This window comes from Lethenteron reissneri, chromosome 55, assembly GCF_015708825.2.
Source record: "Lethenteron reissneri isolate LAM-NWPU_2019-01 chromosome 55, ASM1570882v1, whole genome shotgun sequence".
Classification (NCBI taxonomy): domain Eukaryota; kingdom Metazoa; phylum Chordata; class Hyperoartia; order Petromyzontiformes; family Petromyzontidae; genus Lethenteron; species Lethenteron reissneri.
Window position 1 is genome coordinate 9,460,125 of NC_083833.1, and position 13,399 is coordinate 9,473,523.

The 13,399-nt window shown below is 49.0% G+C and overlaps 1 protein-coding gene and 9 non-coding genes across 10 annotated transcripts in view; all 10 read right to left on the reverse strand.

The window, feature by feature from the left end:
* Positions 1 to 13,399, reverse strand: part of LOC133356795 (uncharacterized) — a 492,315-nt gene that overhangs the window by 17,690 nt on the left and 461,226 nt on the right. The gene's annotated exons all lie outside the window — the stretch shown is intronic.
* TRNAW-CCA (transfer RNA tryptophan (anticodon CCA)) lies at positions 566 to 637 on the reverse strand. The gene has a single exon. It is a non-coding gene; the product is annotated as a tRNA-Trp (tRNA).
* On the reverse strand, positions 1,585 to 1,656 carry TRNAW-CCA (transfer RNA tryptophan (anticodon CCA)). Its single transcript has one exon. It is a non-coding gene; the product is annotated as a tRNA-Trp (tRNA).
* On the reverse strand, positions 2,876 to 2,947 carry TRNAW-CCA (transfer RNA tryptophan (anticodon CCA)). Its single transcript has one exon. It is a non-coding gene; the product is annotated as a tRNA-Trp (tRNA).
* TRNAW-CCA (transfer RNA tryptophan (anticodon CCA)) lies at positions 4,992 to 5,063 on the reverse strand. The gene has a single exon. It is a non-coding gene; the product is annotated as a tRNA-Trp (tRNA).
* Positions 6,356 to 6,427, reverse strand: TRNAW-CCA (transfer RNA tryptophan (anticodon CCA)). Its single transcript has one exon. It is a non-coding gene; the product is annotated as a tRNA-Trp (tRNA).
* Positions 7,907 to 7,978, reverse strand: TRNAW-CCA (transfer RNA tryptophan (anticodon CCA)). Its single transcript has one exon. It is a non-coding gene; the product is annotated as a tRNA-Trp (tRNA).
* TRNAW-CCA (transfer RNA tryptophan (anticodon CCA)) lies at positions 10,135 to 10,206 on the reverse strand. Its single transcript has one exon. It is a non-coding gene; the product is annotated as a tRNA-Trp (tRNA).
* Positions 11,340 to 11,411, reverse strand: TRNAW-CCA (transfer RNA tryptophan (anticodon CCA)). Its single transcript has one exon. It is a non-coding gene; the product is annotated as a tRNA-Trp (tRNA).
* TRNAW-CCA (transfer RNA tryptophan (anticodon CCA)) lies at positions 12,359 to 12,430 on the reverse strand. The gene has a single exon. It is a non-coding gene; the product is annotated as a tRNA-Trp (tRNA).

The following is a 13,399-nucleotide window of genomic DNA, read 5'->3' on the forward strand; positions in this document are numbered from 1 at the left end:
GGGGGGGGAGGGAGTAAGAGGCTGCAGCAGCAGCAGCATCTTGACGCTGCTGCTGCAGGGAGGAGGAGCGGAGTCTGTTTTCACAGTGGGCGGGGAGAGCGGCTCAGAGTGGGGGTGGCCACACAGAAGCCACGTGGTTCACAGAAGTCACGTGGGGTAACTTGTATGAATAGATGTGCAAAGCACGAATTCTGGCCTCAGCTGGAGACCTGCTTTGAAATCTGGGGTGGAGCACACAATTACTGCCTCGCTGCACTGGAATGAGTTCAGAGTAAAGCCGTCAGGGCACATGATGATCCAGCTCTCTCTGATTGAAAACGCTAAAGTGACGTGTGGGTACTCTCACCTGTTCCAAGATGTATATGCTGTATGGGAGAGTAGGCCGTAGTTGATGCGTGCCAATCGGTGCGTTCTTTACAATAATTCCACCGATTGACTCCTGACTTTCAGATTCGATAAACAATTGTTATGGAACATATTTAGATTTTCCTGAAATTCACGAGCATGGTAAGACAGGCATTAGCGACAGAAGACGCAAATGTAAAAAAGGTCAAAAAACACGTTATGACCTCGACGTGATTTGAACACGCAACCTTCTGATCTGGAGTCAGACACGCTACCGTTGCGCCACGAGGCCCCCTATATATTCACTGCACACAGCACGAGGGATGTTGATTATCGACCGACGAAGATCTCTCACTCTGTTCGACCTGGAGCCAAGTTTGACGCGAAACTTTCTCTGAAACAGATGCGGCGCCGACAGAAGACTAAACCCTTCATTTACCAACCAGTGGAGAATGTTTTCTTGACTGGGAACAAATGCAAGGTAATTTATGTTCATGAACTAACTCTGAACAAATCCTCATTTCATTTCGAATAATCATTGCCCCTTAAGAGCAACATTGTACCCGTGACGCCAACACGGGCAGGGGAGAAGAGTCAATGATGTGATGAAAACTAAGAAACTAAAAATGAACGGGAGAGCGAAGAGAGGGGAGAATGATTGTGGAGTGAGAGGAGAACGATGGAGAATGCGCAGAGAAATGGGAGCAAAGGGAGATAGAGGAGGATCGGGAGGAAGAGGCAGAATCATCGCCCTGACGCTGCTGCTGCTGTTGTGTGGAGGAGGAGACGAGTCTGTTTTCACAGTGGGCGGGGAGAGGGGAGGGGTTCAGAGTGGGGGCAGCCACAGAGAAGGCACGTGGTTTACCGGAGGCTTCGTTTGACTTCTATTTCCACACGAAGCACAAATTCCGACCGAAGCTGGAATCCTGTTGCCACATCTGTGGTGGAGCAACCAGCTCCTACCTCGCTGCACTTGGTAGAGTTCAGAGTAAAGCAGTCTGGGTAATTGATGACCCAGTCTCATCATGCGGTGGGACAAAGTGTGGGCATTCACACTTTGTCAGTCGGTGCGTTCGTTTACAAAAAATTCACCGGAATCGGCGGTCGTTGCCTCACTTTCAGAATAAAGATAATAACGTAAATATACATTTAGATTGTCCTCAAGTTCACTGGCACGGCAACCGTGACAGTTGCAACAGAGGCGTGACAGGGTGGTGAATGTAAAATAAAGCCAATTATTGACCTCGACGTGATTTGAACACGCAACCTTCTGATCTGGAGTCAGACGCGCTACCGTTGCGCCACGAGGTCCCCTCTATGGTGTAGGGGCCCGAGGCGCTAAATATAAACAACAAGGTGGATATCGACTTAGCACCATCGGGCAATGCCGAAAATCGCCAACTTTTCCACGATCGGCCAAACCCAGTCAGCCTGTGTGAGTGAGAAGATGGGTTTACGAGTGAGTGGGTGAGTGAGTGGGTGAGTGAGTGGGTGAGTGAGTGGGTTAGTGAGTGGGTGATTGAGTGGATGAATTACTGGATGGATGGGTGAGTGGGTGAATGACTGGATGGGTTCGTGAATTTGGTGAGTGAGTGGGTGATTGAGTGGGTGAATTACTGGACGGGTGGGTGAGTGGGTGGCTGAATTACTGGATGGTGGGTGAGTTGGTGGGTGAGTGATTTGGCAAAGAAATAACATAATTAATGAGTGAATGTGTGAGTGGGTGGGTGAGTGAATGAGTCGAGGGGTTGACACCTTTTTCACTGGTCACCAAACCCGGACACATTTTTCAGTCCGTCAAGGTTAGTGACCGAGTCACTGGGTGGCTGAATTAGGGAGTGGATGAGTCAGCGCTTTAGTGGGTAAGTCAGTGGGTGAGTGAGTTACTGAGTGACTTGGCAAATTAATCAGTAAATGCGTGGGTGAATTAGCAGATAAAATGGAAAATGTGTGAGTAGGTGGGTGAGTTAGTGAGTGAGTAGGTGGTCGGATAAGTGAGTGGGGGATTTAATGGGTAAGTCGATGGGTGAGTAACTGAGTGGCTTGGCAAATGAATGCGTGAACAGGAAACAACCTTGAACTGAGAAACGAGGGCAAATGTACCACGTGACGGCCGAGGGCTGCCGCCGTGGAGTTTGTACGTCTGCGCGTGCCAATCGATGCATTCGCATTGAAATTTGCACCAGAACTGATGATCATTCTTACCTTTCAGAGTCGATAAGCGTTGGTGTACGGTGTTTTTTTTCTGGAAGATTTTTGCTGTTTTTCCTGAATTTTTCTGTTTGCGCATAGTCACTTTAAGATGTTTTCTTGTACATGTTTTTGTTTTTTTGTTTGTTGCGGTTGCACCCGTTTCAAGAGCCGAATGGCTCACAGGGCTATACCAAATAAATGAAATGAAAACTGAAACTGATTAATAAAAACCATGATAATTAGATAGAAATTCATTTTCCTGAAGTTCACTGGCAAAGTATCCATGGCAGAAGCAACAGGAGAGAAGCAAATGTCAAAAACGTATTAAGCAAGTTCCTGACTTCGACGTGATTTGAACACGCAACCTTCTGATCTGGAGTCAGACGCGCTACCGTTGCGCCACGAAGTCCCCTCTGCAGTGTAGGGGCCTGACGCGCTAAATATAAACAACAAGGTGGATATCGACTATTGATTGCGCAATCGGGCGATGCCGACAATCGCCAACGTTTCCACTCTCGGCCAAACCCAGTCAGCCTATGTGAGTGAGAGGATGGGTAGACGGGTGAGTGGGTGAACGAGTGGGTGGGTGAGTGGGTGGGTGAGTGGGTGAGTGGGTGAGTGCGTGGGTGAGTGGGTCGGTGAGTGGGTGATTGAGTGGGTGAATTACTGAATGGTGGGTGAGTTTGTGGGTGAGTGATTTGGCAAAGAGATCAGATAATTAATGAGTGAATGCGTGCGTGGGTGGGTGAGTGAATGAGTCGAGGGGTTGCAACCTTTTCTACTGGTCACCAAACCCGGACACATTTTTCAGTCAGCCAAGGTTAATGATCAAGTCACTGGGTGGCTGAATTAGGGAGTGGATGAGTAAGCACTTTAGTGGGTAAGTCAGTGGGTGAGTGAGTTACTGAGTGCCTTGGCAAATTAATCAGTAAATGCGTGGGTAAATAAGTGGAAATAATTGTGTATGTGTGATTGGGTGGGTGAGTTAGTGAGTGGGTAGGTGGGCGGATACATGAGTGGGGGATTTAATGGGTAAGTCGGTGGGTGAGTGAGTTACTAGGTGACTTGGCAAATTAATCAGTAAATGCGTGTGTGAATTAGTAGATAAAATGGTGAATGTGTGAGTGGGTGGGTGGGTTAGTGAGTGAGTAGGTCGGCGGATAAGCAAGTGGGGGATTAAATGGGTAAGTCGGCGGGTGAGTGAATTACTGAGTGGCGTGCCAAATGAATGAGTGAACAGGAAACTACCTTGAACTGAGAAACGAGGGTAAACCTACCACGCTGCGACCTTGGGCTGCCGCCGGGCGGTTTGTACGTCTGCGCGTGACAATTGGTGTATTCGTTACAAAACTTTCACCAGAACTCATGACCATTCCTTCCTTTCAATGTCGATAAAAACATGATAATGGGTGGATGAGTTGGTGTGTGGGTGATTTGGCAAAGAGATCAGAGAATTCATGAGTGAATGCTTGAGTGGGTGGGTGAGTGAACGAGTCGATGGGTTGCCACCTTTTCCACTGGTCACCAAACCCGGAAACATTTTTCAGTCAGTCAAGGTTCGTGACCGTGTCACTGGGTGGCTGAATTAGGCAGTGGATGACTAAACGGGTGAGTGGGTAAGTCAGTGGGTGAGTGAGTTACTGAGTGGATTGGCAAATTAAACACATTCCTGCGGAGGGAGCTGGTAGGAGCGTTGGGTTGCTCGGTCAATGGCCAGGGTCAACGGCGGCGTGGTGTATTCTGCAAATATTCCCGACTGTGAGGGCAGGCACAAGCCGGCGTGAGTAGGTTAAACGTTGAGTTTTATAAGGGCACCACGGGGTGACAAGCCCCACCCAGCCCCACCCCACCCAGCCCCTCCCCATCCCACCCTCCCCACCCTGCCCTCTACACCCAGACCCTCCCCACCCTCCCCTCTCCACCCAGCCCCTCCCCACCCTCCACTCTCCTCCCATTTTTGGATGCACGACGGACGGACGGACACAATTATCCCCTGTGGGCTGGTGTAACCAGGAGGTTCCTACCAGCATCAGTATATGCGTGGGTGAATTAGTGTATGAAAGGGTGAATGTGTGAGTGGGTGGGTGGGTGAGTGAATAGGCGGGCGGATAAGAGAGTGGGGGATTGAATGGGTAAGTCGGTGGGTGAGTGAGTTACTGAGTGACTTGGCAAATGAATGAGTGAACGGGAACCAACCTTGAACTGAGAAACGAGGGCAAACGTACCACGCTGCGACCTAGGGCTGCCACCGTGCGGTTTGTACGTCTGCGCTTGACAATTGGTGCATTCGTTACAAAACTTTCACCAGAACTGATGACCATTCCTTCCTTTCAGTGTCGATAAAAAAACATGATAATTAAAATAGATTAATTTTTCTGAAGTTCACTGGCAAAGTATCCATGGCAGAAGCAACAGGAGAGAAGCAAATGTCAAAAATTTATTAAGCAACATCCTGACCTCGACGTGATTTGAACACGCAATCTTCTGATCTGGAGTCAGACGCGCTACCGTTGCGCCACGAAGTCCCCGCTGTAGTGTAGGGGCCTGACGCGCTAAATATAAACAACAAGGTGGATACCGAATACAGATTGCGCAATCGGGCGATGCAGACAAGCGCCAACTTTTCCACGATCGGTCAAACCCAGTCAGCCTATGTGAGTGAGGTAAGTGGACATGTAAGTGGGTGAGTGAGTGGGTGGGTGAGTGAGTGGGTGGGTGAGTGAGTGGGTGGGCGAGTGGGTGAATGACTGGATGGGTGGATGAATTGGTGGGTGAGTGATTTTTGCAAAGAGATCAGATAATTAATGAGTGAATGCTTGAGTGGGTGGGTGGGTGAGTGAACGAATCGAGGGGTTGCCACTTTTTCCACTGGTCACCAAATCCGGACACATTTTTCAATCAGCCAAGGTTAGTAACCAAGTCACTGGGTGGCTGAATTCGGGAGTGGAGGAGTAAGCGTGTTAGTGGGTAAGTCAGTGGGTGAATGACTTACTGAGTGACTTGGCAAATTAAACACATTCCAGCGGAGGGAGCTGGTAGGAACGTTGGGTTGCTCGGTCAATGGCCAGGGTCAACGGCGGCGTGGTGTATTCCGCAAATATGGCCGACTGTGAGGGCGGGCACAAGCCGGCGTGAGTAGGTTAAACGTTGAGTTTTATAAGGGCACCACGGGGTGACCAGCCCCTCCCCACCCAGGTCCACCTCTCCCACCCCTCACCCAGCCCCCCCCCACCCAGCCCCTCCCCACCCAGCCCCTCCCCACCCAGCCCCTCCCCACCCTCTCCACCCAGCCCCACCCCTTACAGTTTTTGGATGCACGACGGACGGATGGACGGACACAATAATCCCCTGTGGGCTGGTGTAACCAGGAGGTTCCTACCAGTATAAGTATATGCGTGGGTGAATTAGTGTATGAAAGGGTGAATGTGTGGGTGGGTGGGTGAGTGAGTAATTAGGTGGGCGAAAAAACGAGTGGGGGATTGAATGGGTAAGTCGGTGGGTGAGTGAGTTACTGAGTGGCTTGGCAAATGAATGAGTAAACAGGAACTAACCTTGAACTGAGAAACGAGGGCAAACCTACCACGCTGCTACCGAGGGCTACCGCCGTGCGGTTTGAACGTCTGCGCGTGACAATTGGTGTATTCGTTACGAAACTTTCATCAGAACTGAGGACCATTCTTTCCTTTCAGTGTCGATAAAAAAAACATGATAATTAAAATAGATACATTTTCCTGATGTTCACTGGCAAAGTATCCATGGCAGAAGCAACAGGAGAGAAGCAGGGAGGCGAATGTCAAAAAGCCATTAAGCAAGTTCTTGACCTCGACGTGATTTGAACACGCAACCTTCTGATTTGGAGGCAGACGCGCTACCGTTGCGCCACGAGGTCCCCTCTGCAGTTTAGGGGCCTGACGCGCTAAATATAAACAACAAGGTGGATATCGACTATTTATTGCGCAATCGGGCGATGCAGACAAGCGCCAACTTTTCCACGACCGGTCAAACCCAGTCAGCCTATGTGAGTGAGGTGAGTGGACGTGTAAGTGGGTGGGTAAGTGGGTGGGTGAGTGGGTGGGTGGGTGAGTGGGTGGGCGAGTGGGTGAATTACTGGATGGGTGGGTGAGTGGGTGGCTGAATGAGTGGGTGATTGACTGGATGGGTGGATGAGTTGGTGGGTGAGTGATTTTTGCAAAGAGATCAGATAATTAATGAGTGAATGCTTGAGTGGGTGGGTGGGTGAGTGAACGAATCGAGGGGTTGCCACTTTTTCCACTGGTCACCAAACCCGGACACATTTTTCAATCAGCCAAGGTTAGTAACCAAGTCACTGGGTGGCTGAATTCGGGAGTGGAGGAGTAGGCGTGTTAGTGGGTAAGTCAGTGGGTGAATGACTTACTGAGTGACTTGGCAAATTAAACACATTCCAGCGGAGGGAGCTGGTAGGAACGTTGGGTTGCTCGGTCAATGGCCAGGGTCAACGGCGGCGTGGTGTATTCCGCAAATATGGCCGACTGTGAGGGCGGGCACAAGCCGGCGTGAGTAGGTTAAACGTTGAGTTTTATAAGGGCACCACGGGGTGACCAGCCCCTCCCCACCCAGGTCCACCTCTCCCACCCCTCACCCAGCCCCCCCCCACCCAGCCCCTCCCCACCCAGCCCCTCCCCACCCTCTCCACCCAGCCCCACCCCTTCCAGTTTTTGGATGCACGACGGACGGATGGACGGACACAATAATCCCCTGTGGGCTGGTGTAACCAGGAGGTTCCTACCAGTATAAGTATATGCGTGGGTGAATTAGTGTATGAAAGGGTGAATGTGTGGGTGGGTGGGTGAGTGAGTAATTAGGTGGGCGAAAAAACGAGTGGGGGATTGAATGGGTAAGTCGGTGGGTGAGTGAGTTACTGAGTGGCTTGGCAAATGAATGAGTGAACAGGAACTAACCTTGAACTGAGAAACGAGGGCAAACCTACCACGCTGCTACCGAGGGCTACCGCCGTGCGGTTTGAACGTCTGCGCGTGACAATTGGTGTATTCGTTACGAAACTTTCATCAGAACTGAGGACCATTCTTTCCTTTCAGTGTCGATAAAAAAAAAAGATAATTAAAATAGATACACTATGGGGACCTCATTTGCCAGTAAAAATATGATAATTGGTTCTTTACCCTTCTATCTGGCAACAAAACTGACACCTTTTTGCAAACATGACTCCTTGCAAAAAGGTGTCAGTTTTGTTGCCAGATAGAAGGGTAAAGAACCAATTGTCATAAAATAGATACATTTTCCTGATGTTCACTGGCAAAGTATCCATGGCAGAAGCAACAGGAGAGAAGCAGGGAGGCGAATGTCAAAAAGCCATTAAGCAAGACCCTGACCTCGACGTGATTTGAACACGCACCCTTCTGATCTGGAGTCAGACGCGCTACCGTTGCGCCACGAGGTCCCCTCTATAGTGTCAGGGCCTGACGCGCTAAATATAAACAACAAGGTGGATATCGACTATTGATTGCACGATCGGGCGGTTCCGACAATCGACAACTTTTCCACTATCGTCCCAACCGAGTCGGCCTATGTGAGCGAGAAGATGGGTGGGCGGGCGGGCGGGTGAGTGAGTGGGTGAGTGAGTGGGTGAGTGAGTGGGTGAGTGAGTGGGTGAGTGAGTGGGTGAGTGAGTGGGTGAGTGAGTGGGTGAGTGAGTGGGTGAGTGGGTGAGTGGGTGAGTGAGTGGGTGGATGGGTAAGTGGGTGGAAGTGTGAGTGAGTGGGTGAGTGAGTGGGTGAGTGAGTGGGTGAGTGAGTGGGTGAGTGGGTGAGTGGGTGAGTGAGTGGGTGGATGGGTAAGTGGGTGGAAGTGTGAGTGAGTGGGTGGATGGGTGAGTGGGTGGATGGGTGAGTGAGTGGGTGGGTGAGTGAGTGGGTGGGTGGGTGAGTGGGTGATTGAGTGGGTGAATTACTGGACGGGTGGGTGAGTTGGTGGGTGAGTGATTTGGCAAAGAGATCAGATAATCAATGAATGAATGCGTGAGTGGGTGGGTGAGTGAATGAGTCGAGGGGTTGCCACCTTTTCCACTGGTTACCAATTCCGGACACATTTTTCAGTCAGTCAAGGTTAGTGACCGAGTCACTGGGTGGCTGAATTAGGGAGTGGATGACTAAGCGCTTTAGTGGGCAAGTCAGTGGGTGAGTGAGTTACTGAGTGATTTGGCAAATTAATCAGTATATGCGTGGGTGAATTAGTGTATGAAAGGGTGAATGTGTGAGTGGGTGGGTGAGGTCGTGAGTGAGTAGGTGGACGGATAAGTGAGTGTGGTTTGAATGGGTAAGTCGGTGGGTGAGTAAGTTACTGAGTGACTTGGCAAATGAATGCGTAAATAGAACCCAACCTTGAACTGAGAAACGAGGGCAAACGTAACAAGCTGCGACTTCAGGCAGCTGCCGTGCGGTTTGAACGTCAGCGCCTGACAATTGGTGTATTCGTTACGAATTTTTCACCAGAACTGATGACAATTCCTTCTATTTGGTTCTTTCGGTAAAGTCACGCGGAAAAAAATAAAATAAAATAATGAAACGCGACGTTTCGATTGCAACACAAGCAACCATCACCGTGTGTTGCAATCGAAATGTCGTATTATATTATTATTATAAAATTTAATTTATTTCTACGTGACTTTACCGAAAGAACCAAAGAGTAATTCCTGCAGTCACGAAAGCTTCAAATCTCGTTAGGACCATTCCTTCCTGTCAGCGTCGATACAAAACAAGTAAACACGTAAAAACAAAGTTTTTCACTCTAAATCCTTTATATGCGTGGCGGCTAGAGTCCTCTCGTCCTCTGGCTTGAGATGGCTGCAATCTATGGGTCAGATGATTGTCTGCGAGTATTAAGCAATTGGTAATTAAATATTTAATTTGTTTTCCCTAAACAGTGTAAAATTTTGGAAAAAAAATTTCACGAAAATTAATTGTCACACACAACGAGTCTGTGTGGAAAATGTCAGCTCGATTGGATCACGGGAAGTGGGTTAAAAAACGAGCGAAAGATTTGCACGGTCCTAAGCAAGCAAGCGAACTTAATATAAAGGATTTAAAATATATTCGCCTGTGGAGGACGCGGGGATCGATCCCGCGACCTTTGGCATGGGAAGCAAGGGCGCTACCAACTGCGCTACTCCGCAACGGCCTGTGGAAGGTGTTACGCTCTGGGCTCCTATACTGTGACGTTCAGCCAAAGCCATGAATGAGTTCTATTTGAATAAATGTAAAATAAAAATGTTTTGCCTAAGAAGTGTAAAATTTTTGAATTTTTTTTTCACGAACATTAATTGTCTGTCATAACGAGTCTGTGTGGAAAATGTCAGCTCGATTGGATCACGGGAAGTGGGTTAAAAAACGACCGAAAGATTTGCACGGTCGTAAGCAAGCAAGCACGCAAGCAAGCACGCAAGCAAGCACGCAAGCAAGCGAACTTAATATAAATGATTTAAAAACATGATAATTAAAATGTATTCATTTTCCTGAAGTTCACTACCAAATAATCTATGGAAGAAGCAACAGGAGAGAAGCAGGGAGGCGAATGTCAAAAAACACTTCAACCAGCTCCTGACCTCGACGTGATTTGAACACGCAACCTTCTGATCTGGAGTCAGACGCGCTACCGTTGCGCCACGAGGTCCCTTCTGAAGTTTGAGGGCTTGACGCGCTAAATATAAACAAGGTGGATATCGACTATTGATTGCGCAATCGGGCGATGCCGACAATCGCCAACGTTTCCACTATCGGCCAAACCCAGTCAGCCTATGTGAGTGAGAAGATGGGTAGACGGGTGAGTGGGTGAGCGAGTGGGTGAGCGAGTGGGTGGGCGAGTGGGTGGGTGAGTGGGTGGGTGAGTGGGTGATTGAGTGGGTGAATTACTGGATGGATGGGTGAGTGGGTGGCTGAATGTGTGGGTGATTGACTGGATGGGTGGGTGAGTGGGTGGCTGAATGATTGGGTGAATGACTGGATGGTGGGTGAGTTGGTGGGTGAGTGATTTGGCAAAGAGATCAGATAATTAATGAGTGAATGCGTGCTTGGGTGGGTGAGTGAATGAGTCGAGGGGTTGCAACCTTTTCTACTGGTCACCAAACCCGGACACACTTTTCAGTCAGCCAAGGTTAATGATCAAGTCACTGGGTGGCTGAATTAGGGAGTGGATGAGTAAGCACTTTAGTGGGTAAGTCAGTGGGTGAGTGAGTTACTGAGTGACTTGGCAAATTAATTAGTAAATGCGTGGGTAAATAAGTGGGAAAAATTGTGTATGTGTGAGTGGGTGGGTGAGTTAGTGAGTGGGTAGGTGGGCGGATACATGAGTGGGGGATTTAATGGGTAAGTCGGTGGGTGAGTGAGTTACTGGGTGACTTGGCAAATTAATCAGTAAATGCGTGTGTGAATTAGTAGATAAAATGGTGAATGTGTGAGTGGGTGGGTGAGTTAGTGAGTGAGTAGGTCGGCGGGTGAGTGAGTTACTGAGTGGCTTGCCAAATGAATGAGTGAACAGGAAACTACCTTGAACTAAGAAACGAGGGCAAACGTACCACGCTGCGACCTAGGGCTGCCGCTGGGCGGTTTGAACGTCTTCGCGTGAAAATTGGTGTATTCGTTACGAAACTTTCACTAGAACTGATGACCATTCCTTCCCTTCAGTGTCGATAAAAATGATAATTAGAATATATTAATTTTCCTGAAGTTCACTGGCAAAGTATCCATGGCAGAAGCAACAGGAGAGAAGCAGGGAGGCGAATGTCAAAAAACACTTTAGCCAGTTCTTGACCTCGACGTGATTTGAACACGCAACCTTCTGATCTGGAGTCAGACGCGCTACCGTTGCGCCACGAAGTCCCCGCTGAAGTTTAGGGGCCTGACGCGCTAAATATAAACAACAAGGTGGATATCGACTATTGATTGCCCAATCTGGCGATGTCGACAATCGCCATCTTTTCCACTATCAGCCAAACCCAGTCAGCCTCTGTGAGAGAGGTGAGTGGATGTGTAATTGGGTGAGTGAGTGGGTGGGTGAGTGGGTGAATGAATGGGTGATTGATTGGTTGAATGACTGGATGGCGGGGTGATTTGGTGGGTGAGTGATTGGCAAAGAGATCAGAGGATTAATGAGTGAATGCTTCAGCGGGTGGGTGAGTGAACAAGTCGATGGGTTGCCACCTTTTCCACTGGTCACCAAACCTGGATCCATTTTTCAGTCAGTCAATGTTCGTGACCGAGTCACTTGGTGGCTGAATTAGGGAGAGGACGAGTAAGCGGTTTAGTGGGTAAGTCAGTGGGTGAGTGAGTTACTGAGTGACTTGGCAAATTAATCAGTAAATGCATGGGTGAATTAGTGTATGATAGGGTGAATGTGTAAGTGGGTGGTTGAGTTAGTGAGTGAGTAGGTGGGCGGATAAGTGAATGGGGGATTGAATGGGTAAGTCGGTGGGTGAGTGAGTTACTGAGTGGCTTGGCAAATAAATGAGTGAACAGGAACCAACCTTGAACTGAGAAACGACGGCAAATGTCACACGCTGAGACCGTGGGCAGCTGCCCTGCGGTTTGAATGTCTGCGTGTGACAATTGTTGTATTCGTTACAAATTTTCACCAGAACTGATGACCATTCCTTCCCTTTAATGTCGATAAAAAAACATGATGATTAAAAAAGAGATTGAGTGATGTAGCACAGGAGGATGTGTTAAAATATATTAGTTTTCCTGAAGTTCACCGGCAAAGTATCCATGGCAGAAGCAACAGCAAAGTAGCAGGGAGGCGAATGTCAAAAAACACTTCAACCAGTTCTTGACCTCGACGTGATTTGAACACGCAACCTTCTGATCTGGAGTCAGACGCGCTACCGTTGCGCCACGAGGTCCCTTGTGAAGTTTGGGGGCTTGACGCGCTAAATATAAACAAGGTGGATATCGACTATTGATTGCGCAATCGGGCGATGCCGACAATCGCCAACGTTTCCACGATCGGCCACACCCAGTCAGCCTATGTGAGTGAGAGGATGGGTAGACGGGTGAGTGGGTGAGCGAGTGGGTGGGCGAGTGGGTGGGCGAGTGGGTGGGCGAGTGGGTGGGCGAGTGGGTGGGCGAGTGGGTGGGTGATTGAGTGGGTGAATTACTGGATGGATGGGTGAGTGGGTGGCTGAATGTGTGGGTGATTGACTGGATGAGTGCGTGAGTGGGTGGCTGAATGATTGGGTGAATGACTGGATGGTGGGTGAGTTGGTGGGTCAGTGATTTGGAAAAGAGATCAAATAATTAATGAGTGAATGCGTGCGTGGGTGGGTGAGTGAATGAGTCGAGGGGTTGCAACCTTTTCTACTGGTCACCAAACCCGGACACATTTTTCAGTCAGCCAAGGTTAATGATCAAGTCACTGGGTGGCTAAATTATGGAGTGGATGAGTAAGCACTTTAGTGGGTAAGTAAGTGGGTGAGTGAGTTACTGAGTGCCTTGGCAAATTAATCAGTAAATGCGTGGGTAAATAAGTGGAAATAATTGTGTATGTGTGAGTGGGTGGGTGAGTTAGTGAGTGGGTAGGTGGGCGGATACATGAGTGGGGGATTTAATGGGTAAGTCGGTGGGTGAGTGAGTTACTGGGTGACTTGGCAAATTAATCAGTAAATGCGTGTGTGAATTAGTAGATAAAATGGTGAATGTGTGAGTGGGTGGGTGAGTTAGTGAGTGAGTAGGTCGGCGGGTGAGTGAGTTGCTGAGTGACTTGGCAAATGAATGAGTAAACAGGAACCAACCTTGAACTAAGAAACGAGGGCAAACGTACCACGCTGCGACCTAGGGCTGCCGCCGGGCGGTTTGAACGTCTGCGCGTGAAA